This window comes from Trachypithecus francoisi, unplaced genomic scaffold (genome assembly GCF_009764315.1).
Source record: "Trachypithecus francoisi isolate TF-2019V2 unplaced genomic scaffold, Tfra_2.0 Lachesis_group1, whole genome shotgun sequence".
NCBI lineage: Eukaryota > Metazoa > Chordata > Mammalia > Primates > Cercopithecidae > Trachypithecus > Trachypithecus francoisi.
Window position 1 is genome coordinate 79,653,976 of NW_022681454.1, and position 25,358 is coordinate 79,679,333.

General features: G+C 42.5%; 1 protein-coding gene across 2 annotated transcripts in view; it reads left to right on the forward strand.

Moving 5' to 3' along the window:
- Positions 1 to 377: 377 nt before the first annotated feature.
- Positions 378 to 25,358, forward strand: part of LNX1 (ligand of numb-protein X 1) — a 182,605-nt gene continuing 157,624 nt past the window's right edge. Inside the window, exons 1-2 of one of the 2 annotated variants that reach the window (XM_033214659.1) lie at positions 417 to 681; positions 956 to 1,022. The gene's annotated coding sequence lies outside the window, so the exon portion shown is untranslated. Of the gene's footprint in view, positions 682 to 955; positions 1,023 to 25,358 lie in introns of both variants that reach the window. The other variant, XM_033214660.1, reaches the window with a different exon arrangement.

The window sequence follows — 25,358 nt, forward strand, 5'->3', positions numbered from 1 at the left end:
AAAAAAAAAAAAAAAAAGAAAGTTTTGGCAAGGTATTGGAACAAGTCAGGACTACTTATTTGCCTGATACAGATTTTGGTGCATGCCCCTTTTCATATTCAAAAATAAAAGATGCCCAGGATTCTAGTCAGCAGCCCCTGCCTATTTAGCATGATAATGTTCCAGACCTAATGATGGCCTGAAGGTGTGGTGACCCTGTGTTTATTTCCTTGTTGATTTCCCTTCTCTGGCTCCAAGATCATTTTCCCATTGCCCACAGGAAACAACATCTAGGGGCGAGGTAGGCCTAACTTGGCAACCCTAAAGGTGAACAAAAGGATCTTGGCTTTTGGCAAAAGCAGAAGGAAGTTCAGGGGCGTCTCAGCCCCATCCAAACCAGAATAGATTTGTCACTGATGCATGCTGCTCTGCAGGGGACCACTCTCCCTCTGAGCTCCCCATAGCTGCTCTCAGTTTTATGGATCTGCTCTACCCAAAGCCTTGCAGAAGGGGCAGGGGATGCCCTGGTTACCCCCTGCATGTACAAAGGTGGAGCAGTTTTCATGCATAGCTGGGACACAGAATACTGGAAAGAGAAAGAGAAATTTCCTGAGCTACTGCTAAGCCAGAAAAGCTCATCTCTCAAACGGACTATCACCTGAGACTTCACACAGCTGGGAACTGATCCGCAATACAGCAAAGGTAAGATGGCCTAGTTCCTCTACAAGGTAGAATCTCATACCATTTTTTAAAAAGTCACCTCTGCCCACTCAGCCCCCAGTTCTCACCCCTATCTCTCTCTCTCTCTCTCTCTCTCTCTCTCTCTCTCACACACACACACACACACACACACACACATACACACACACCCCAAACTGAGGAGAGTCTAAAAGATGGAAATATCTAGGTGTGTCTTTTTGAAAACACTAGAAAGGCCTTGGCATTTCCTCTCTTTATGCCCTATTTTTTTCTGCAGTGGCCCTCATTCAAAGCTTATTTACTTTGACAAATGAAAACGACTTGCCAGACAGATCAGTAAAAATGTAAGTAATCCCACTAACAGTAACTGGGTTTATGCGACATTATTCTTTATCAGTATTTAAAACACATTCACACACAGACTTTGTTTCATTCCACAGTAGGAGTAGGTGTTGCATTGTAGTTTTACCCATGGATAAAGAGGTTGAGAGAAACTGTGACCTGCTCACGGGTGTGTAGAGTTGTGGGTGACCAGCAGCACATCCTGTCTTCATTCCCATCTCTTTTCAGTAGAATGGTGACCCTACTTTTTAAACAAAATTCCAGACTACATTCTTGGCCATGTATTCTGACAAATGGTCTGATGAGAGGATGGAATTTTAGAAATTGGAACTCTCAGGAAAATCCAGAAATAGATAGCCACAGTATCCTGTACAATATACCACCTTGTCATGTATTCCTGTTTACTTCCACTCCTGGGCATTGAATTCAGTTTAACAAATGTCGATAAACTGTGTTCCCTGCTCCAACACTGACTGGGTCATAGGTCAGGGCGTGGTGCAAGTCCTGTGCCCAAGGAATGCAGAGGCAGTGCAGAGTAGGATGGCGGGGTGGGGGGCTCCCCTAAAGAGGTGAGCTTCAAATAAGCTCAGCATAAAGAGTGGACTTGGATTGAGGTAGAGCATTCAGATACACAAATCCCCCGAGAGGAATTTGTTGAGTGAACATTTACTTATATCAAGTCCATGGTGGCAGAGCTGAGGGGCAAGGAGCACAGCCTGAGGAATTAGACTGTCTGGCCTTGACTCTTGGTTCTACTTCCCACTAGCTCTGCATCTTGGGGTACCTCAGTTAACACTGCTAACCTCACCTTGCCAATATGTAAAATGAGAATGATGGTAATACATCCCTCATAGGGTTATCTTCAGCTGTAAATGATTATGCATGGGAAGTCTTTCCTGATGCATAACAACTGCACAATAAATATTAATACTAACTATTGTGATGACCATGTGCCTGGCTCCAAGGGAGATGCAGGGAATACAGATAAGAGGAGGCCTACCCTCAGTGTAATCAAAACGTCATGGGTTAGTTGTGTGCAGCTAATGACAAGAGGTGTGATGCATGCTCTGGAACCACGAGGGTGGAATCTTTTAAGTCTGTGTGAGTTAGGGTTGGGGTTCTGGGGGGACAGGGAAGGGGGCAGAGGTTTCACAGCAGAGGCCCTATGTGTAGGGCGGTAGTATAGAACAGTGAAAAGAGCTAGACAGATCTAATTTTGAATCCCAGTTTCCTCCTCTATTTACGTATCTATTTATTTCTATATTAATCTATATGTATTGAAAACCATAAATTCATACTTCCAATTCATACTTCCAATTCCAGTCCAACACTCCCTTTCTACATTTGTAACTCTCTTCTCTAACATTCATCAGAAGCTAGCTCCCATTTTCCTTAATACATTATATGCTTATTCACTCAGTCCCCCAAATGTCATCAACTGCCATCATGACACTGTCCCTTGCCCCATGCAGATGCCCTCCGCACCCTGCTTCGGCCCTGACGCTTTGTTCTGGGCCGCCCTGAGCTGGCTCCTGGAATTCTGGAGCTACCATATGTCTTCCACACCCGCACAGGTGCCTACTTTGCTCAGCCCTATGTAATGTCTTTAAGGACTTTGACACACGCTATACATTTGTGTATGTACCTGTGTTGTCACTGTCTTTGGTGGGGGACAGAGCTATCTCCTCCATACAGGTAGGGCACATGTCCTCAGCATCAGGCCTGAAGAAGCCAGGCTCATTCCATTCATTCTATTCCACTTGGTCTGCTGATCTATATGGATGTGGGCTGCTCACTGTATGCTTGGGGTAGTAACAACATTTCCAGGGGTGAAAACTACTATTTGGGCAGTCACTGCTCCTTTTGCTTCTCTGTCAAGTCCTTGTCTAGGTTCTCCATTATTCATTTACTTAACAACAGATATGAAGTGCTAAAAGGTAACAGGTGCTTCGTTAGGGTGGGACATAGAGATTTAAAACCTTAGTCACCACCCTGAAGGAACTCCCAGTCCACTGTGGGAAGCAGACAAACCATAAATTTCAATTCCATGTGGCCAAGTGCAATGAGAATCTACACAGCCTGCCATCGGAGGGCACCTAGCTCAGACTGGGTGGTCACAGAGGAGATACCCAAGGGGAATCCTAAATGGGCAGAGATTAACAAGGTAAAGACTGACTAGAAGAGGGGTAAAGGGAATGATGTGCAGGAAGGATGAAAGAGTGTAATGGATAGAGAATTTCAGGAGCTACCTCGGGGTGGCTAGTACAGGGCCAGAGGCAAGAGGAGGAGCTGTCCAGGCAGGTGCAGGCTGTGGAGGTGAGCCAGTGGTGCTGGATTCTAGACTTTAGGACAAGAGCTCTGGAGCCAGACTTCTGGAGTTCAAATCCTGGTTCTGTGACCCAGGATTTGTTGATCTATAGCTGTTGAATCTTCGGGAAGGTAATACTCTGCCTTGGTTTCCTTCACTGTAAAACTAGAGACTGTAATAGTAGTCACCTCGTGGGATTGACATGATTAAATTATTCTTTTACACAGTGTACACAAAAATGCATAGCATATGGAAAACAATAATAACAAAGCTGTTATTTTCCAGCAGGTGGATCAAAAAGGGGTTAGGGCACTGGCGAAGCAGAAGCACCCCAAAATATAATGAATTAATTAAAAGACAGAAATTTAAAAGAATAGATTTTGGCATTGTAAAAGAAACTCTGAAGTTGTTATCTTGAGCAAAATCAGAACCTTTTGGATTCATTTTATGCCTTACTGTTGCTTATCTTTTGACATATTTTGGGTTAGAGGCACCATAATTTTTTTATCGTTTCAGCCTCCAAAGGTCCCAGCATTGCCCTGTACGCTAAGGTGACCTCCTCTCTTCTATTGGTTTTTCATTCACCATGATCTGTTAGGAGTGGCCATTGTGCACACTCAGTGGATTTCAGGCCAGTAGTAATTGTCATGATTGTCCTGACAACCCCAAATCTGGAGGGAAACCATCTTGAAATTCAATTATCACTAAAGCAATTCTGCACCCTGAATGTGTTCAAGGGGATAGGAGGGCAGGAGTGAGGGAGTTTTTGAAACTGTTCTGAAAGTCTCTTTGCCATAGGACTTAGTGACCTTTCTCCAGTGGCCTATCACCCCCGTTGTTGGAGCTGTGAGGCAGTTATCCTTCCCCCACAGTCCACCTCCCTTAGAGCCAGAGGAGACAAAAATGGAAGCACAAAAATGCCAATGATACATCAAAATAAAAAATGTCTGGGTACCAAAGGACACAAACAACAGAGTGAAAAGACAGGCCACAGAATGAGAGAAAACATTTGCAAATCATCTATCTGAGAAGGGGTTAATATCCAGAATATGTAAAGAGCCCCTACAGTTCAACAACAACACAAAACAACCCAATTCATAAATGGGCAAATGACTTGCATAGACATTTCTCCAAAGAAGATATATAAATGGCTAATAAGCACAGGAAAAGATCCTCATCACTGATGGTTAGGAAAATGCAAATCAAAAATCACAATGAGATGCCACCTCCCACCCATTAGCATGGCTACTATCAAGTTAAAAAAAATTGCAAAATAACCAATGTTGTGAAGGCCATGGAGAAACTGGAACGCCTGTGCACTGTTGATGGAAATGTAGACTGGTACAGCTATTGTGTAACATGGTATGGTGGTTCACCAGAAAATGAAAAATAGAATTGTCAATGACCCAGCAATTCAATTTCTGGGTATATAGCCAAAACAATTGAAAGTAGGGACTCAAACAGATATTTGTATTCCCATATTTATGGCAGCGTTATTCACAATAGCCCAAAGGTATATGCAATCCAAGTGTCCAGTGAGTGGATAACAAAATGTAGTATACATATACAATGGGATAAATCCAGCCTTAAAAAGGAAGGAAACTCTGGCACATGCCACATGGTTGAAACTTAAGGATGTTATACTGAATGAAATAAAGCCAGTTTCAGAAGGACAAATACTGTATAATTCCACTTATATGAGGTACTTACAGTAGTCAAATTCATAGAGACAGAAAGTTGAATGGCAGTAGCCGGGGGCTGAGGGAAAGGGAGAATGGAGAGTTACTGTTTAATGGGTGAAGAGTTTCAGTTTTGCAAGATCTAGAGATGGATGTTGGTGACGGTTATGCAACATTGTGAATGTACTTAACACTACTGAACCGTACTCTTAAAAATTGTTAAGATGGCAAGTTTCATGTTAGTTTATTTTACCATAAGTAAAAAATGCCAATGAATCCTGGCTTTTTTTTTCTTAACAAGGTGTACCAAGGATTCTTGGGAAAACAGCAGACTTCTTCTCTGAGAAAATAAATATATACAGAAAAATATCACTTGGTTAGAACTTGGTTATATTCTCCATCACTGGCTGAGACATTGCTAAATCACAAAGAACTGACAAGTCTACCAATTACAGAGAAAGGGAGAAAAAGAGAGAGAGATTGCTTCCTAACACAAATAAGATTAATATTACACTAACTATGCAGAAATAAAAGAGACACTCTGCATTATGCTTAATTATTCATTGTGTGTGTGTTTGTGTGTGCACATTACGAAAACATTTAGGATTGCAGTTCTTGACAGGGGGCGGGTGAGCCAAAGGTTGTATGTGAAAGGATTGTCAGAAACACGCACACTGATAGTCTAGTTCTGCACACAAAATTTATAGAAACAGACCCAGCATGAGGCTGCATGTGAATTCGAGGTCACAGCCTCTGTCAGATGAAGCATCAGCCTAACCTCTGGTGCTGGGACAGGAATAAGAGAAAAAATGGAGCACGGAGAACCTTTCCTTCCTCTTTCCTGAACGCCTGACCAGGAGGCCAGCTCTGGCTGCCGGGACACTTCCTGCCTTTTACAGCTTCCTCCACTTCTAAATGGGCAGGTTCATTTCAACTCCAGGGCAAAGGGGTGGGAGTGGTTTGTTTACTCATGTTAAATTGGAACAATAATGAAATAATAGTGAAAAATTAACAGTGGGTGGCAATGCTTTGTAAAACGTGAAACAGATGTGTGTTTTCATTTATTTATATACCACTTTATTCTACAAAGAAACTCTGGTTGCTCCAACTGGAGAACAGAAAGTAGAACAATGGCCCCACATTAGCATGGCTCATTTCTGGCCAGCATAGTGTTTTTAATTTTTTACATTAGCTACTAAACATCTAACAATCAGGAGATTTCATGTAAAAATTCAGATTTCAAGTTTTTTAAAACACAGGAAACTCTGGCCGTGTTGGTCCTATATTTGTTCATTCACTCAGCAAACAAATATAGATTGGGTGACAGTTCTTGCCAGGCACTGTTCTGGATTCTGGGAATTGAGCAGAGGTGAGACTGATAATAACCAAGTAGACAGGTAAGTAAGATAATTACAGGAAATTGTAAGTGCTATGAATACAGCAGGTTTAGAGGATGTGAATAAAGCAGGGTTAGAGGATAGAGACTGAGAGTGGGGTAGGGGAGCCATGTTAGTTTATCAGAGTGGCCAAGGAAGAGCTCTCTCCATTTGCCACAGTCTGCACTATGCCCTATTACTCCACTCCAGGCATTTACTGACATTGGAGGCACCTCAGGGTTGGAGCTTTGCCATAAAATCATGGGAAATATAAACAAGAATTTAAATCAAGAACAAGGGAAATATGAGAATAGGATGATAAGACCAATGGAAATAGAAACCAGGTATGTATGTCATAAGAGCCTTCATGATTGATATAGTTGGGCATCAGATTCAACTGAGCTTCCTGGCAACCAAAGCAAAAGCGAAATATCCCCAATTACATCATTCACATTTTTCAGAAAGGCATAAATAAAGCAATTCCTTTATAAGCACCAAGCTTTCCTCATCTGACTTGGAGTAGAAATTGAGTATATCAGCTTTATAAGGGAACTCTGAGTGAAATAGTAATCAGTATGAAATAGTAATCAATATCCTCACCAATGCATGCCCAGGAGTCTGGTATTTCATATGGTTTCAGGTATTCATTCAAAACATCTTTATTGAGACACAAGTCCTACAGATGCAAACATGCCTGATACTTTTTTCTAGTGGCATACTTCATCTAAACTAAACTCAGGAAAGGCGGTCATGTGAGAGGCCAAGATAATGCCATGTAGACCCCTTCTTGTTCCTGCTGATCTCAATCCACAGAGTATTTAGGAGAACGAACAGAATGCCTCTCATTCAAACTATATTCCTCCCATAAAGCTCTTTTCTGAGCTGGTTAGAGAGAAACTAAAGATTATAATTAACAGTTCTTTGCAACATGCCTCAATGTCTGCCACTCCTGTTACTCGGAAGGCAATTTCAGTGGCCCTTGCTCTTTGGGCTTGAGTAGGCAAATCCTCCTTCCCTTTTCTGGAATAGCCCCCACTGGGTAACCCTAGTGGTAGTGCACACTGACACCTTAATGCCGAGAACAGCCCACCGGAGGGAAGGCAGTGACCAAATATCTTCATTCACCTTCTGCACAAGAGGGCTCTGCCAAATTCCAGGCTGGTGACCAAAGGCCAGGAAATCTAGCCTGTCTTCTAGAATGTTCCTGGGGAGCTCTGTCATGGCTCCAGTCTCCTAAGCCTCCTGAGAGTTCCCTTGCCAAAGGAGCCCTTCCCCTGGATTCTTAATTTGTGTAAGTGCCACCGTGTATCCCAGAGTGTTTTTAGGTACACTCCTGCCCCAGGAGAAAAACATGGGCAAAAATAGAGTTAAGCCAAACTTTCTGTTCTTTTTTGGCATGGATACTGCCTGGCTGTGCCTTTATTACCTGGATCATCTTTTGGCTTTCTGGAGATTTCCTGGGCTCACTCTCCTGCTGTTGGCAAGAATCAAGGAGTTGGGTCTCAGGGCTGGGGCCAAGGCACTACTTCTCCCTCACTCTGTTGAAAACTGAGAAGCACACTTTGACTGTGCTACTTATAATCCTTCCCCAGACTTCCTCCTCCCTGTTACCACACCTCTCTGTTACTCTCGTTAAACATGCCCTTTGAGCCAACCTCACAGAACTGGTTCTCTGGGTTGGTAACAATGACCTTGCATAAATACTCTGAGCTCCCTCTAGCAGGAAACTCCCAGTCTCTGCCTGGCCATCTGGCAAGGAGGCCCTGCTGGTACCAGGGTAACCTACCCAACCTGGGACACTATCCAAATCACTTGACATGGAATCCTGTTCCCTCCTGGAACAGGGCAGCCCATGAGTTCCCAGGTATTTGCTATGAGAGTCCCAGCCAGTGGTGTGTTTTCTGATAAACCTCATTGTGTAAATTTCTCATCATGGACCGTAAACTAACATATAGGCATATGTCAACACAGGTACATAAATACTTCAGTATAGAATACATCAGTCTAGCTTAAGTCACCTTCCATTTATTTTTTGTCTTGGGGTGTTCTTATTTTATTTTATTTTATTTTTTTTATTTTTTGAGATGGACTCTCTGTTGCCCAGGCGGGAGTGCAGTGGTGTGATCTCGGCTCACTGCAACCCTCTGCCTCCTGGGTTCAAGCAATTCTCGTGCCTCAGCCTCCCAAGTAGCTAGGGCTACAGGAGTATGCCACCACACCCATCTAATTTTTGTATTTTTAGTGGAGACAGAGTTTCGTCATGCTGGCCAGGCTGGTCTCAAACTCCTGGCCTCAAGTGTATTCACCCACCTCCCCATCCCAAAGTGCTGGGATGGATTACAGATGTGAGCCACCGTGCCTGGCCTCCACTTACTTTTTTTATCATTAGACTGAAGTACAAAACATAGTAAGTGCAATCTATCCACTGGGTTTTGCTTTTGAGGAGCAGGGGTTGCTGTTAATAAGACTTTTAGAGTAAATGATTTTGTAGACTAAAAAAAATTTGACACCAACTGTTGCTGAGTGGCGAGAGAACGCAGCTGGCAAGGTGCTTTGTGTCAGGACGTGCTCCATTCATGGAATAGTAATAATCACTGTCACTTACTGAATTCTTCCCATGTGCTAGGCCCCAACAAACTTTTTACATGGTTTGACTTCTCTTCTTTAATTTTCATAATTCTGAAAAGTACTATTGTTATTTCCATGTTTCAGGTGAAGAAACTGAGGTTCAAAAATCCTTAGCAAGTTGCCCAAGGTTATCAGGCAGCAGGACCTGGGTTTGAAACCAGGTCTATTACACTCCAAAGCTCTTAACAGAAAGGAGAAGGAAAACGAGGAGAAAGGGAAGAGAGAGGGCAAGAAGTCTTGGGCAGCAAGTTTTTCAGTCCCCTGAATTTTGTTACCCTATCTCTATGTCTATATCACGGCCTTCTTTGATTAATGAACAAAGAACCCCTTTCTCAGACTCTACATCAGCCACCTTCTGTCCACTCTGCTTGACACCTGGTTAGATCATAAAGATCAAGATTTCTTGACCAGGGGTGGTGGCTCACCCCTGTAATCCCAGCACTTTGGAAGGCTGAGGTAGGAGGATTGCTTGATCCCAGGAGTTTGAGATCAGCCTGAACAACAGAGGGAGACCCTGTCTCTACAAAAAACTTAAAAATTAGCTGGCATGGTGGCATGTGTCTGTGGTCCCAGCTGCCCAGAAGGCTGAGATGGGAAGATCGCCTGAGCCTGGGAATTTGAGGCTGCAGTGAACCATGACTGTGCCATTGCATTCCAGCTTGGACAACAGAGCAAGATCCTGTCTTAAAAGAGAAAAAGAAAAAAAAAAAAAAAAAAGACCGAGGTTTCTTGACTCAACAATACTGGCATTTGGGACTGATCTTTGTTGTGGGCAAGCTGCCTTGTGCATTATAGAATGTTCAGCAACACCCCTAGGTTTGACCTATTAGATGCCCATAGCACTCCCCAAGTTGTAACAACCAAAATTGTTTCCAGTCAATGTTAAGTGGCCTCCGGAGGGCAAAATCACCCCACACAGAGAACCATTACACTAGACACAGCCAAAGGCAAAGGCAGACTAAAGTTCCACCAAGGCGATGGTAACTGTCCTCAGAGGGTGGGAGCTTCCATGCCATGGCTGGGAGGAATCTGGGGATTCTTCAAGTGGAGCAACCCGTCTCATGGTCATGGCACCATTCTGACCTCAAAGTAAGCAGAGATGTCCAAGACTATGGTCAACCCAAAGGAAACCTCAGGCCCCACAGGCTTGCTGGTGTTGGTGAGTAGAGCAAGAGATCTCTCCAAAAGGCCAATGGTTGTGACTGACCTTCCTAGTTCTGGCAGAAAATCTGTGTACACCTAGAAAATGCTCTTTCTTTACAGAGCTATCTCTGTAGCATTCATTTGACCCCAAGCATATAAAGAATAACCATGCCAGATATGACTTTAGAGTGTACAGGGTATGTGGGAAGGGCCCCTAGCTGGTGCTGGCCCCTCATAACCCATCACAAAGTGGTCAATGGCCAGGAGACCCTTTGTCCTAGGTCCCACATGGAGCTTCAAGTTCGAAATCTTGATATGGTTTCCAATGTTATCTATACGTTGAATTCTTAATATGTTCAAAAGCATATATACGTTTTAAATATAGCATATTTTATAGGTCTATTTTGGGATTCCTTCTTTCATTTTGAATATCCCAAGGGCTTCAAAAACTGGAAGTGGCCTGGGCCTGCTTTGACATTTTTGTTTTTGTTTTTGTTTTGAGATAGGATTTTGCTCTGCATTGGCCAGGCTGGAGTGCAGTAATGTGATCATGGCTCACTGCAGCCTCAACCTTCTGAGCTCAAGCAGTCTTCCCATCTTAGCCTCCCAAGTAGCTGGGATCACAGGCATGTACCACCAAACCTGGCTGATGTTTTTATTTTTTGTAGAGACGAGGTCTCTACTACGTTGCCCAAACTGGTCTCTAACTCCTGGCCTCAAGCAATCCTCCTGTCTTGGTTTCATGGCAGGTTTCTTGGTAATAGCCTCAAACTGGAAATAACCCAATGCCCATCAACAGCTGAATGAATAAACAGACTGTGCTATGTCCACACAATGCAATACTAAGCAGAAAAAAAGGAATGAACTATTGATACATACAATATGAATAAATCCCAAAATTATCATACTGAGTGAAGTAAGCCACACACCAAAAGAATACACACTGTTTTATTTCATTTATATGAAATTCTGGAATGTGCAAGCAGTCTAGTTATAGAAAGCAGATCAATATTTGCCTGGGGACCTGGTGAATGGGGAGTGAGAGGGAGAAATTACAAAGAGAGAGAAGATTGATTTGTTCCTTGATTGTAGTGATGATTTCATGGGCGTGTATGTATGCCAAAACTGATCAGATGCACAAAATTAAATATGTGCATTAGGATGAATCCCTGGATATTGTGGGGTGGGGGAAGCCGAGGCATGGTGGCTTGGTCCACTTGGGTAGTTTGTCCATTTCTCTCGTCTTTGGCAGAGCACAGAGGCTGTAGCCATTCCTCTTCAGCACTGCCTGGATAATGTTCTAGAGTGAAGTGTGAGAAACTCATTAGAAATTCATCAGCTTATTGGGTGAAAGCCCTGCTGTGGCACCCTCTCACTGTCTCTGAAGAGCACCTCTTATCTGGGTAAGTCCCCTCTTGGGGCCAGAAGAGATTAGATCAGAATACACTGGATATATTTGCATGGCTAGAAATCCCTCCTTCTTAGAGAGTAAAGAGGGTGCCCCCCCGCCCCGCCCTTCCCCAGAACAGAGAAAGTGGCCAAGCAGCTTGGATCTCCTCCAGCATACCCAGGCCAAAAAATCATGCCACATCCCAGTGTTCATTGAGGAAATAAAATGCACACACACACAAGCACACACACATAGAGCAGTAGCCTGTGCCGAGTCGCCTCCAAGGCTGGGGTCTGCAGGTGCAAGCTCCAATTAGCAGCCGGCCTTCCAATACCTTTTCATCCCAAACAACGGCCAGGCCTCAGCCCCAGCCAGGGATTGAGGAAGGCCCCGGAAGGACTGGCGACGAGACTGAGAAAAACAAAGACTGTCCAAATAAAAGTAGCTCATGTGAGTCGAACCTGAAACCCAGCTTCATTTTCAAAACCTCTTGTGAGAATTAGTCAATGCACAATTTTGTGAAAAATCAGTTACTGGCCACAGGAAACAAACTGCTTTCAAAGGCCCTCCAGACCCTCCATAAGTCACCAGAGGCAGTTTTCTTTTGCAAACCAGCTAGGCACGTATTTCTGTAACAACACAGTCTTAGTTGTTTCTACCGTTGACAACAATTCCCCTAAACTAATACATTTTGGGGGTTATGGATGCATTGTGGTTCTCCTGCAACTGATGGCTCTTTATTGTTAATATCACATGAAGGCTTAAACAAAAGCACTTTTGATTCTTTATTTTTAGCAATGAAATGTATGTGTTTTCATGTGCGTGTCAGTGCTGTATCCTAAGCAGAGAAGCACTAAGGCCATAGACTCACTTTCTTCGTTCCTTCTCTCCCCCCATTTTTTTCTGTTTACTTTTCACCGAGAATGCTGCAGAGCTTATACAGAGGTACATGCTTCCTCTATAAGCATCTCAGCCTGTTCCACAGCTAAGGATGTGCTCCCGAAGAAAGACTTCTCTATTGTTGTCTCCTTGTGGGCTCCCTGGTCTGCTTTTCCACCACTGCCATGCTCTGTTAGGCAGTGCTTCCTCGCCTTCCTGACAGTCGTTTTGTTTTTAATACATAAATCTACAAAGAAATGCCAACAATTGGAAATGTGAACAAAAGAATGTTAAAAACCCATATTCCCACCACCACCGTCATTCTATGTTTCTGTTTCCTTCCAGATCTTAGGGCATACTTTGTGTCTACTTAGTATGTGTATATAAATAATTTTTTATTTTTATTTTTATTTGAGACAGAGTCTTACTCTGTTGCCCAGGCTGGAGTGCAGTGCAGTGTTGCAATCTCAGCTCACTGCAACCTCTGCCTCCTGGGTTCAAGCAATTTTTGTGCCTCAGCCTCCCAAGTAGCTGGGATTACAGGCATGCGCCACCACACCTGGCTAATTTTTTACTTTTAGTAGAGAGAGGGTTTCACCATGTTGCCCAGGCTGTTCTCGAACCCCTGACCTCAGGCGATCTACCTGCCTTGGCCTCCCAAAGTGCTGGGATTACAGGCATGAGCCACCACACCCGACCTAAATAACTCTTGATTATGCCTCTGACTTGGCTTCTCCACTGGGTTTGCAGTCATGCGATATGAACAGCCGGTAAGTGGGCGACAGAAGAAACAGCCCTTTTGATACTTTGGGACCTGAAAACAGTCCATTCTACTTAGTAAGAATGAAGTTGCGTTCCTGTGAGCCTCTGTTTGCACCATTTTCATCAGCCAATCAATAAATAACCTTGTTTAATGTACGTTTCTGTTTCAAGGTGTCTTATTTTCTCAGGGATATTAACCTTTTTAATTAAAGAAAATTTATTAGGAAACAGATTTTAAATAAATATAAGGAAGAATTTTTTTTAGGTTTGGGGTACAAATGATCCTGTCATCCAGTCCCTGAGCATAGCACCCAATAGTCTTTCAGTCCTTACCCCCACTCCCTCCTCCCTGCTGTAGTAGTACCCGTGTCTGCTGTTGCCATCTTTATGTCCATGAGTACCCAGTGTTTAGCTCCCACTTACAAGTGAGAACATGCAGTATTTGGTTTTCTGTTCCTGTGATAATTTGCTTAGAAGAATGGCCTCCAGCTGCATGCATGTTGCTGCAAAGGACATGATTTTGTTCTTTTCCATGGCTGCATAGTATTTCATGGTGTATATGTACCATATTTTCTTTATCCAATCACCATTGATCGGCACCTAGGTTGGTTCCATGTCTTTGTTATTGTGAATAGTGCTGCAGTGAACATGCAAGTATGTGTCTTTTTGGTAGAACAGTTTATTTTCTTTTGGATATATACCTGTAATGGAATTGCTGGGTCAAATGGTAGTTCTGTTTCAAGTTCTCTGAGAAATCTCCAAACTGCTTTGCACAGTGGCTGAACTAATTTGCCTTCCTGTTGCTGTTTTTTCTTTCTTGGGGAGGGAGGGAGGGAACCTGGGTTCTGTTGTACAAAATACATTTGTAACACCTTCACTCCAAACAGATTTGTTAAACTACAGAACACAACCCTGCATCCTTGTTCGTATTTGTTTGCTTTTTGATGTAAACGGAGAATATGAATCCAAGAAATTTCACTGGAGTCAAAATACGGACATCGGATGGAATCAGCTAATTGGGTGTATAAGATGAAATGGCAGCTGAGGGTTTGCTCCCTGACAGGAAAAGGTGGAGGCTGCTTTATTTGCTGTCCTATTGTCAAATTACTATCAAAGTAAGTGAATAAATGGAAGCAGGTAGAAACCCAGGGTCTATCAGGCTGCTTCTATGTGCTGGTCATTTTGTACAACTGTTTTAACACACCTCAATAAGGGCATTATCATCTCCATTTTATAGTTCAGGGACCTGATACTTGAAGGTGAAATGATTTGCTTTAGGTCACTCAAGCCCTTCTGCCTCAGAGACCTCCTTTTTCTACTCTAAGGGACAAGAATGTCTCACCAGAGTCCCAAAGATGCCTCACAATTCCTCTGCCGGCATTTCTCCTGTGATCTTCTCTGAAGGGCTTTTCAACCCTGGCCACTTTATCCTCATTGTGTTCTTCTTACCACAGTGACGTGTGGAAGGAGGTGCATGCTAATTTTTTTGAAACAATTAAGTTTTGTTTCCCTCAACCCAGGCAAGCATGCGTCCATCCCTCTTTCTCCACCACTCCTTTTCCCCTAAAAAAGACAGAAAGAAAGAAAGAGAGAGACAGAGAGAGAGAGAGAGAGAGAGAGAAAGAGAGAAAGAGAGAAAGAGAGAGAGAGAGAGAGAAAGAGAGAAGAAAGAAAGAAAGAAAGAAGAAAGAAAGAAAAAGAAAGAAAGAAGAAAAAGAAAGAAAAAGAAAGAAAGAAAGAAAAGAAAGAAAAAGAAAGAAAGAAAGAGAGAAGAAAGAAAGAAAAAAGAGTAATAGGTGTGCGGTCTCTATGAGATCCCGCTTTGATTTCCACTCTGAATAGCAGGCATTGTCCTCAGTAGTTATTATTTTTGGAGTGCCAACCAATAAAGGTCAGCATCTCCTTTATGTAAATGTAGCACTGCAACACAGAGATTTTAACTGACCTGCCCAAGGTCACACAGAAATTAGCAAAGTGGCCAGGAGTGGGGCCTAATGCTTCTAGTTCCCCATCATTGTCCGTATCAGCCTTCACTGCTATTTTATGCACACTTAGTAAATATTTACAACTTGAAATATCTTCCCAGCTGCAGTTAGGACAAGAAGTACTCTCATATATTTGTATGCATTTGTAAAACAGATGCGAAAAAACATAAACCTGAATTACTGGGCACGGTCTCCATCATATTAAAAGCACTAGGTTAAAAGCTGGGAGAGCCAAGATTATAGGCTAATATTTTGTCCTTTTCAATCTCTTGGTTGTTTCTTCCTATTTTGTATATAAGATGGCTTGTTTTTCATGAGTTGCATAGAATCATTAAACTGATTTGATTTATCAAATCATACCCCTACTTCCCAATAGACATTTTTTACATTAAAGCATAAAACAGGGCTAATAACAGATGAGCCCTATTTTTCTTCATAATAATATTGAAATAATTGCAATATATTAATACCAAATGGGCTCATTCTATTCTAATTATAAATATTCATTAGTATAAAATACTTGAGGAATAAGAACATCAATCTAAATGAAAATTTATATTTTTTAAAATGTGATTCTTTTAAACTTTGTAGTGAGTTATGTGAGACAACCCTAATTCAAATTAATTAAAGAAAGAGGAATTTTGTTGGCTCACAAAACAGGCACGTCCGGAATGGGGGATCTGGTTCAAACAATGTCAGTGCTTTCCTTCTCTCTCCACATCTGGCCTCTGCACTATTCAGCTTTAGAGTCTAATGGTATCATTCTGCCCATCGTCACCCCATGTGACAAGAAAGATAAGAGGTGTGGGGGTGGGGGCTTATCTGAACTGCTTGTTTTCAAAAAGGCAGGGAGGGACTGGGTACCATGGCTCACACCTGCTAATCCAGCACTTTGGAAGACTGAGGCAGGAGGACTGCTTGAGCCCAGAAGTTTGAGACCAGCCTCGGCAACATAGTGAGACTTCATCAGTACAAAAAATAAAACTAAAAATTAGCTGTATGTGGTAGTGTGCACCTGTAGTACCAGCTACATGGGAAGCTGAGGCAGGAGGATCACTTAAGCCCGTGCAGTGAGCTATGATCACATGATTGCACTCCAGCCTGGATGACAGAGTGAGACCCTGTCTCTCTTAAAAAATAATAATAATAATAAATTAAAAAAAAAAAAAAAACAGCGAGGGATACTTCCTATGACAGACATGCCAGAGAAGAATCCTGATTGACTTAGTAAACCACCACCCCTTGGAGCAGTCCCTGCGATCAGAGAGAAGTGGACTATAGTCAACTGTGAGGCTGGGTCATATGCCCACCCTTCCTGCATGAGAGGTGGTAAGTCGGTTGGCCAGCGCCCCACTGTGGCTGCAGCTCCACCAGGAGAGATGGTGCTCCCAGAGGAAAGGGAGTACTCATGCAAGAAGAGGAACAGAAAACCAAGCTGGGGCTAGGGGCGGTGGCTCACACGGGCAATCCCAGCACTTTGGGAGACTGAGGCAGGCAGATTGCCTGAGCTCAGGAGTTCGAGATCAGCCTGGCCAACATGGTGAAACCCCGTCTCTACTAAAATACAAAAAATTAGCCAGGCCTGGCAGTGTGCACGTGTAGTCCCAGCTACTTGGGAGACTGAGGCAGGAGAATTGCTTGAACCCGGGAGGTGGAGGTTGCAATGAGCTGAGATCATACCACTGTACTCCAGCTTGGACAACAGAGACTCCATCTCAAAAAAACAAAAAAAAGCCAAGCTGGACAGATAAAAACATGTTAATTATCTCAGCTCATTCCACTGGGCTTGTGAAAATCATAATTACAATACAAATCCAATTGAGCAGGTGGTATTGGGTGCACAAGGCTAATGTGTGACTTTCAGATTTCCTGTCTTCTTCATTGTAGAATGTTATTATGGAGTACGTGATTTATCGCATACTTCCTGCCCTACTGTGCTGATTTGCAATGGTTTCAGAGTGTTGTTAACAAGAATATTAGGAACAAAATACATTGTTTTCCATCAGTTTCTGCACTGGGTTCTGGTGCTTTCCAGATCACATTTTCGGAACTCTAGGAGGCTCTTTGTGAAGTAACTGGCACACATTTCACTGTCGGGCTTTTCTGGTGATGGAGAAACAGGACCCTAAGGAGGTTATGCAATCTCCCCGAAGTCCCACAGCTGGTTTGTGACTGAGCCTGTAAACTCTCATCTTAGGGCCTGACTGTGGCAATCAGCTCTCTTCTGGGCCACCACTTGGCCCAGAGGAGGAAGATGGATGAGGGCGCTCATGTCAAGCATTAGCCTAATCCATTTTTAATGACCTTTATTTTCATCTCGTGAGGAAAATAGCATAGCCTTCCCTGGGTAAACACTAGTTCAGGAAAAGCCACAAACGAGCCCCCCGAGTCTTGTTTACAAAAATGAACCCAAGCTAACTTAGCCTAGCTGGCAAAAACTGATAAACTCAAGGCAGCTTCCCTGGCCATAGCCCACAGAACAAGGATCAGTATTTCTGAGTATTGCCATGCATTTTTCTTAGTTTATCATGGCCGGAAGATGTGAAAAGCACTGTAAAAAATGAGATGAAGAAATCCTGGGAAGAAGAGATAATATGAGGAAGATACAAAAGGGAGAAGAGAAAGAGAATAGAGAGTAAGAAAATTATTGTGCATGGGGAACCAAAGAGGATAGTGCGGAATCATGCGTGGATGGGGGTGGTGGTCAAGTTCCAGCAGGCAAGGGAAGATGCCATTACTGTATCCCTGTTATGTGCCATAGGTTTTCACATCCATTTTCTCATCGAATTTAATGTGATCATCACAATATCCTTGCAAGGGATATGTGGCCATCTTGCATTATATAGAGAAAGCAATCGAGGAACATAGAGTCCATATAACTTGATGGATTTATGCAGCTAAGAAGTGATGATGTTGGGGCTGAACCCAGACATTTCCGATCCCAAAGTTTATGTTCTTTCCACCCCAAACTTCCCACCACTCACACACTATCTAATGACATCTTGTCTTAGGACAGGTTGTCTAGAAGTAGAACCTACAAAAGGATTCTTGTACATAGGATATATCTTGAGGAAGTGTTCTCAGGAGGAAGGGAGTAAGAAAGAAACCTGCTAAAGAAGACCTGAAGAAACCAATGATTCCTGAAAATCTAGTTCTACTTTACATTTGATAGGAAATGTGACCAAGTTGGCTGTTCCTTGTCTATTGTCCATAGAGGCTTCTTTTCCTCTTCCTAGGATACGGATCCCAATATAATTCCAAATCTCCCTAACCTGATATGGTTCCCCATGGCATAGTTTAAACAATCCTCAAGCCAGTGTTTTTTCAACAGGGAATTGTTCTTAGGAGGAGGGCAGCAAGATAGAGCAGGGAAAATTCTAAGCAAAAATATAGGCTCAAGTACCTAGCTTTGGCCTGATCTGACAGGGAACATGAATTGCACCCCAGAATTCACCCTGCCATGAGGCAAAGGAGCGGGACTTTTGTACCCCAGTCGGTCAGTCATTGTCTGTGGGCTGACCCTCTTGGCTGAAGCGAGAGTGTAGGGGTAACATCTCAAGGGAGCAGCTGTTTAGCAGAAGGCAGGCATCTGAGAAGGGAGGCAGCCATAAGCCATCAGCAGCCACACTCACAGAAGCTAGGAGATGGGAGTCTGGGCAAGGCAACAGCAGCCACTACACATTCTGCTGTCAGCTTCCCACTGTGAGAGAAAAGGGACGATGGGAACCCAGAAGAGAAAGCACCATTGTCCTGGTGGTCCCTGAAAATCCCACTCTAAGTGCTGATATCAGTTCCAAAGGCCTGGCCACCGCAGCGGCCAGCCTCAGGCAGGTCTCCTGATAATGCAGCCCTAGTTCTGCCCTTAATACAACTCTGCTCCCCTCAATGACCCACCTCCCTCCACTCCAGGTCAAGATTCAGTGGATTAGAAAAACCAGAGGACCCAGGAGCTTTGGCCTCGCCTTCTCCACATTCATACATTAATCCCCAACTCTTTCTCCACTCTCCTTTCTTTGCTTTTCTTCAGCAGATTTTATTTAAAATTTTCAAACATCTAACAACTATGGAATTACACCGAGTTAAGGATTCTCAAGGACTTAAAAAAAAAAAAAAAAAAGCTCAGGCTCCACCTCCAAAGAGGCTCTGTTAGCTTGGGATTTCTTTCGTGTCCCTGGGGTGACTCTGTTTGCAGCCAGGTTTGAGAACCACTGCACCAAGCCTTCCTCAGTCACTTTGGGCCTATATATTAGAATCACCTAGGGCATTTAAAAATATATCCAGGGTCTCATCCCCTGGAAATTCTGATCCGATGGTCTTAAGTTGTGGTCTGACATCAGGGACTTCTTAAGTCTCTCGGATACTTGTAACGTGTAGCCAACATGAAAAACCACTGGCTTCAGGGCTTTTTTTTTAACTATGCCATAGGGAGGCATATCAGGTTATGGAGATTTGGAATTATATTGGGATCAGTGTCCTAGGAAGAGGAAAGGGGGCCTCTATGGACAATAGGCAAGCAACAGCCAACTTGGTCACATTTCCTATCAAATGTAAAGTGGAACTAGATTTTCAGGAATCATTTGTTTCTTCAGGTCTTCTTTAGCAGGTTTCTTTCTGCTGAAGCCCCACAGGGAAGCTCCCTTCTTCTCCTGGAAACAGTGGGTGGAAAAGGGTATTTTGTTGTACTTGAAATTAAGCCCAGAATTAATTTATTCAGTCCAAAGAAGCCAGGCTCCTGCATTATCCCACCCCACTCTCAATCCTTCACTCTCACCAGGTAGTGGGGAAGACAAATCAATGGGTACTAAAACTGTCTCCAAGTAGCTGCATCCCTTAACTCCATGGGCTACTACCTCCTCTACCCCTCACACACACTTCTCTGTATTGACCCAGCGGTCCACAGAACTGCACTCTGGCCCAGGAGCACTTACTGCAAAGTTTCAGCTCATTTCCCCTGTTGGTTTACCTGACCGGCTTGCCCAGGTTAACCTCTGCAACCAGGTAAGCCCTGATCCACGCTGGTGGATGGTTCCCATGCCCTCTCCTGGTTCACTTTCCCAAATTCAAAAAGCTGATGCAATCATTTCTTGATATTTGAGGTAATTCAGTTCTTTAAAATCACTGCAAACAATGCATTAGCAAATTCTGAATCATTGCTCCTAGGGGAACTACCACGTTAGCTTCCTATGATCCTCTGGTGACAACATTTTTATCAGCCAATCAATACATAAGCTTGTTTTATGTGTTCCTATTTAAACACATCTTATCTAATATATGTTGTTGGTTCACTAACATCAAACTCATAGCCAATCGCACTGTGATGTGTGCCTGAAGAAGTTTCTGTAATGCATGTATTTTCTCTGGAAGCTACATCACAGCCTTCTTGCACTTCGGAACACCAGGCAGCACTTCAGCACCATGCTTGGGGTCATTTTAAACAGCGAAATCACCAAGAAAAAGCACAAAAATATCAAAAAAGTGGCACTAGTAGACCGCAAAAAGGACACTTACTTCCAGAATGTGGGCTGAAACAAGACGGCCACCTTGTCTGAACTCTGCTGGGAATGTGTGTGTCCTTTCACTCCAATTTTTGCTGCTCTGAATATGTTCACAAATGACTGTGAAAACACCATGAATCCTGATCTGGGGATTACAAAAAAATTTTAGCAAGTAAGTAAATTCATAACAATGAAATCCACAAATAATAGGTTCGACCGTATACTCAATTCTGAGTAACAAAACATTTTAATGACTTGCTGTTAATTTGAAAGTCTCTGTTTTTAGCAGGAGCTCCTGGAATACTCTCTAGCACAGGGTAAAGGGAAAACTTATATGGTTGTTATTCCCACCCCCATTCCCCCACCACTGTTTTTTAACCAAGAAACTATTTTCATGGGAAAATATTCATGTTTTCAACATGATTAAGTGTCTTGTTTTTTGCTGAACCAGTAAAACGTAATAGAAAATATTAGTATAGTTACAAGGTAGAGATTTTGACTTTTCAATGGAAAGTATTTTGGGTGAATGAGAAAAATCGATGTATTGTTGTCTTAATTGCGCATACATATAGAGGATAAAGCAGCATCACTCATTTTAAAAAATCAAACCAAGGCGTACCTGCAATATTTTTTTAAAATAAAGCCAAACCAAAGGGTTCTATCCAAGTCAGGGGTGTTGGCGTCCGCATTTTCCAGGTGACATCAGCTGGGAAGAGCTCCAGTCCATCCACCCTACCACCTCTGATTACTCTAAAAGTTGAACAAACACAGAGCAGGAGTGTCTTTTTTCCCATCCTCCAGGTCTGAGCCTGTCCCTTACCTCCCGTTCAACTCTACTGCTTCATCCATGGCGCAAATGGCTTTGCCGCTGGTTTCGAGCAGCTTTGGGCAGGGCTGCAGTTTGTGGTGCAGACAAGCCATTTGGAAGGCAGACTGCATCTTTTACAACACACTTTCTCTCCAGGTCTTGGGATGAGCCCAAGCTTTGGCAGGGCCTGGGACATTTTGAAAAGAATGGGCCAAAGCAAGGACAGAAAGATCCAGAGTGAGCTCTTAGCACTGCAAGTCTGCCTGTTTGCCAGAGTCAGTCTAAACCTGGTCTGTTTCTTGGTGGTTGGGGCCTTGCAGCCATTATTCTGGTTTCTGCTGGGGACAGTTTCCAGTCCTGTTTCCAGTTCCTGGATGCACCCAGGGATGGCTGGAGACAGGGAGGAGGGACCTTTAGCCACCCCTCTATTTCAGTAGCACCCTAATCAACCCAGACAAACATCTAAACCTGTATATTTGCCGTGGACTGTGTCTCAAGAATAGTCTTTTTGTTTGTGGTCTGTTTTTCATATTTATTTCAATAGCTTTGGGGGTACAAGTGGTTTATGGTTACATGGATTAATTATGTAGTGATACATTCTGAGATTTTAGTGCACCCATCACCCAAGTAGTGTATGTTGTACCTGATGTGTAGTTTTTAATCTCATATCCACCTCTCACCCTTTCCCTTCTGAGCCTCCATAGTCCATTACCTCACTCTGTAGGCCCTTGTGTATCCATAGCTTAGCTCCAACTTATGAGTGAGAACATACAGTATCTGGTTTTCCATTCCTGAATTACTTCACTTAGAATAATGGCCTCCTACTTCATCCAAGTCATTGTAAAAGATATTATTTCATTTCTTTTTAAGGTGGGTAGTGTTCCAGGGTATGTATGTACCATGGTTTTTAAATCCACTCATTGGTCAATGGGCACTTAGGTTGGTTCCATATCTCTGCAATTGTGAATTGTGCTGCTGTAAACACACATATGCATGTGTCTATTGGATTTGGGTAGATATCCAATAGTGGGACTGCTGGGTCAAATGGTAGATCTACTTTTTGTTATTTAAGGAATCACCATATTGTTTTCTATAGAGGTTGCGCTTTACATTACAGCCAACTTTCCCCTTTTGTCACATCCACAACAGCTTCTACTGTTTTTTGGAACCTTTTAATAATGTCATTCTTGCAGGAATAATATGGTATCTCATCGTGGTTTTAATTTGCATTTCTCTGATGATTAGTGATGTTGAATGTTTTTCCATGTTTCTTGGCTATTTGTATAACTTCTTTTGAGAAATGTCTATTTGTGTCATTTGCCCACTTTTTGATGGGATGGCTTTTTCTTGCTAATTTGTTTAAGTTCCTCGTAGGTTCTGAATACTAATACTTTGTTGGACGCATAGTTTGCAAATATTTTCTCCTATTCTGTAGGTTGTCTGTTTCTCCTGATGATTCTTTTCAAGAAGAGTCTTACCTGCCTCTACCCTTCCAACCAAATGTCTACTACCAGACTCTGCCCAGTAGAAATTCTCCAGATGATTTGGTGTTCAGTGAATTTTATTTTCACTCCCACCTGAAAATTTGAAGAGGCACTAAAGAAAAATGCCTTCAAGTTGGAGTGTTGTAAACTGATACCCATGATTTCCTCCTTTGGTTCTTTCCTAAATGCAGTTTTCCTCAGAGACTTGTGAAGTCAGAATGATGTAAATCCAGGGTCCACTTGACCCAGAGCTTAGCATTCATCCCATTGAAACCCTCATTCTCAAATATCCCAAAGGGGCATGCAAAAGGAAAACTGGCTAATGAGGAGGGTTTCTGCGCTAACACAAACACTTCTAGACCTTCTTTGAGAAGCAGTAAAGTCAACAGAGGCTTAGCAGGTGCTGATTCAATGCACTGTGTTAGTTAAATTTGAACAGATATGGCATGCATCCTCAGAGGTATGCTGACTCAAGACTGGCCTACCTCTAAGCATATGTAAAGGAGAAAAATTACTCACCTCTGTGCATTTATTTAAAAATTATTTTTCTAATTTGAATTCAAGTTTGGGATCATTTCACTTTATTAGAGTTAGGGGGCATCAATTCAGAGCGGAAAATCTTGTTTTGTTGATCTGTGGTTGAGTTACTTTCAACATAAGAGTTCACCATTAGTAGGAATTCTCATTGAAATAATGTGAGAATCAACCCAAGTTATTTGGAAGGGAATTAAACTTTCAAGATTGCTCAACCCTGTTAGAATCAGTTTACCAACACTTGACTGGGATTTTCTTACAAATGTTAATGAGTAGTTTACATTGGGAAGGATGATAAACACATACTGAGGACCACCCTGTATCTTCAAAGGCCATGAAAAGAGATTAAGTGAATAGGGAACCTCCAAGGTCATCAAAAACTCTAAACTCTGTTCCCATCACACAATCTAGGGAAGACTCATTAAGCCAGCTACGCTTTCCTTCTCCCTGAAACCACCATTATCCTGTAAGACAAAGGCTGCCTACAAAGCTTGAAATGTTCTCTGAAAACCTAGTAAGTGTACCTGGGGCAAATGAAGCTGAAGAGGACAAGAAGAACTCCTGCAGAAGCATGCAGTGCTCCCACACCCCACTCCTGTCCAACCAAATTGAACTGGGATCCTCGGCCAATCTTTATGATACATTTTGTCAAAGATGTATGATGAGTAAAGGTTCAGTCTTCCCAGGCTTCCCAGGCTGAAGAGCAATGCTTCGAGCTTCAATTTCCATTTCAGACTCTTGGCACAGATGGGTGCATGGTATGGTTTTTATTAGATTTCAAAAGTAAACTTAATACTCAAGAATTTGGTTTTTACGGTTATAAAGCTCTTTTCTGAAACCCGTAAGAAACCTGGAGCTTCCCTTGGATCACAAAAGAGCTGAAGAAGAGCTCATTTCCTTCTTTTTTTTGGTTTGCCTATTTATGGCAAAAAGAACAATGTAAAGAAATAACTTTTGAATGAGAAGAGATATAACTTTCTGTATTGGCTAGCTCCCCATTTTGTAAGCGTTCATAAGGCTTCTGATGCCCTGCTAAGCTGTTCTCTACACTAAAGCCAGGTGACCTTTTCAAAATGCTGTTATGCCTAACACTAGCACAGTCCCTCACTTAATGCATGCTCAACAAAGACTCGGTAAATGAACAAATGAGTAAATGAACACTAGTTTGCAGATAGCTAATGTCTACTTTTTTAAAAAGAGCTTTATTGAGTTATAATTCACATACCATAAAATTTACCCTTTTAAAGTGTACAATTCACTGTTTTTTAGTATATTTATTATATGAGGGTTATGCAACCATCACCACCATCAAGTTTCAGAATATTTTTATGACCCCAAAAAGAAACCCTGGACCAATTTGCGATCTTTTTCTATTCCCACCCCACTTCTGTTCAGTCCTTGAAAACTAGCATATTTTCTATCTCCATAGATTTTCCTATTCTGGACGTTTCTTTTAAATAGAATCATGTGACATGTGGCCTTTTGTGTCAGACTTCTTTCACTTAGCATAATAGTGTCAAGGTTCATCCATGTTGCAACATATATCACTATTCATTCCTTTTTAATGGTGAATAACATTCTATTACATGAATATTCAACATTTTATTTATTCATTCACCAGTTGGTGGAAATTTGGGCTGTTTCCATTTCTTGCCTATTGTGAAGAATGTTACTATGAATGTTTGTGTACACATCTTGTGTACACATGTGTAGACATGTATTTTCAGTTTTCTTGGATACACACGTGCACACACACACACACACACACACACACACGGGGTGGAATTGCTGGGTCATATGGTAACTAACATTTTGAGACCTTGCTCTGTTACCTAGGCTGGAGTGCAGTGATGCAGTCATGGCTTAC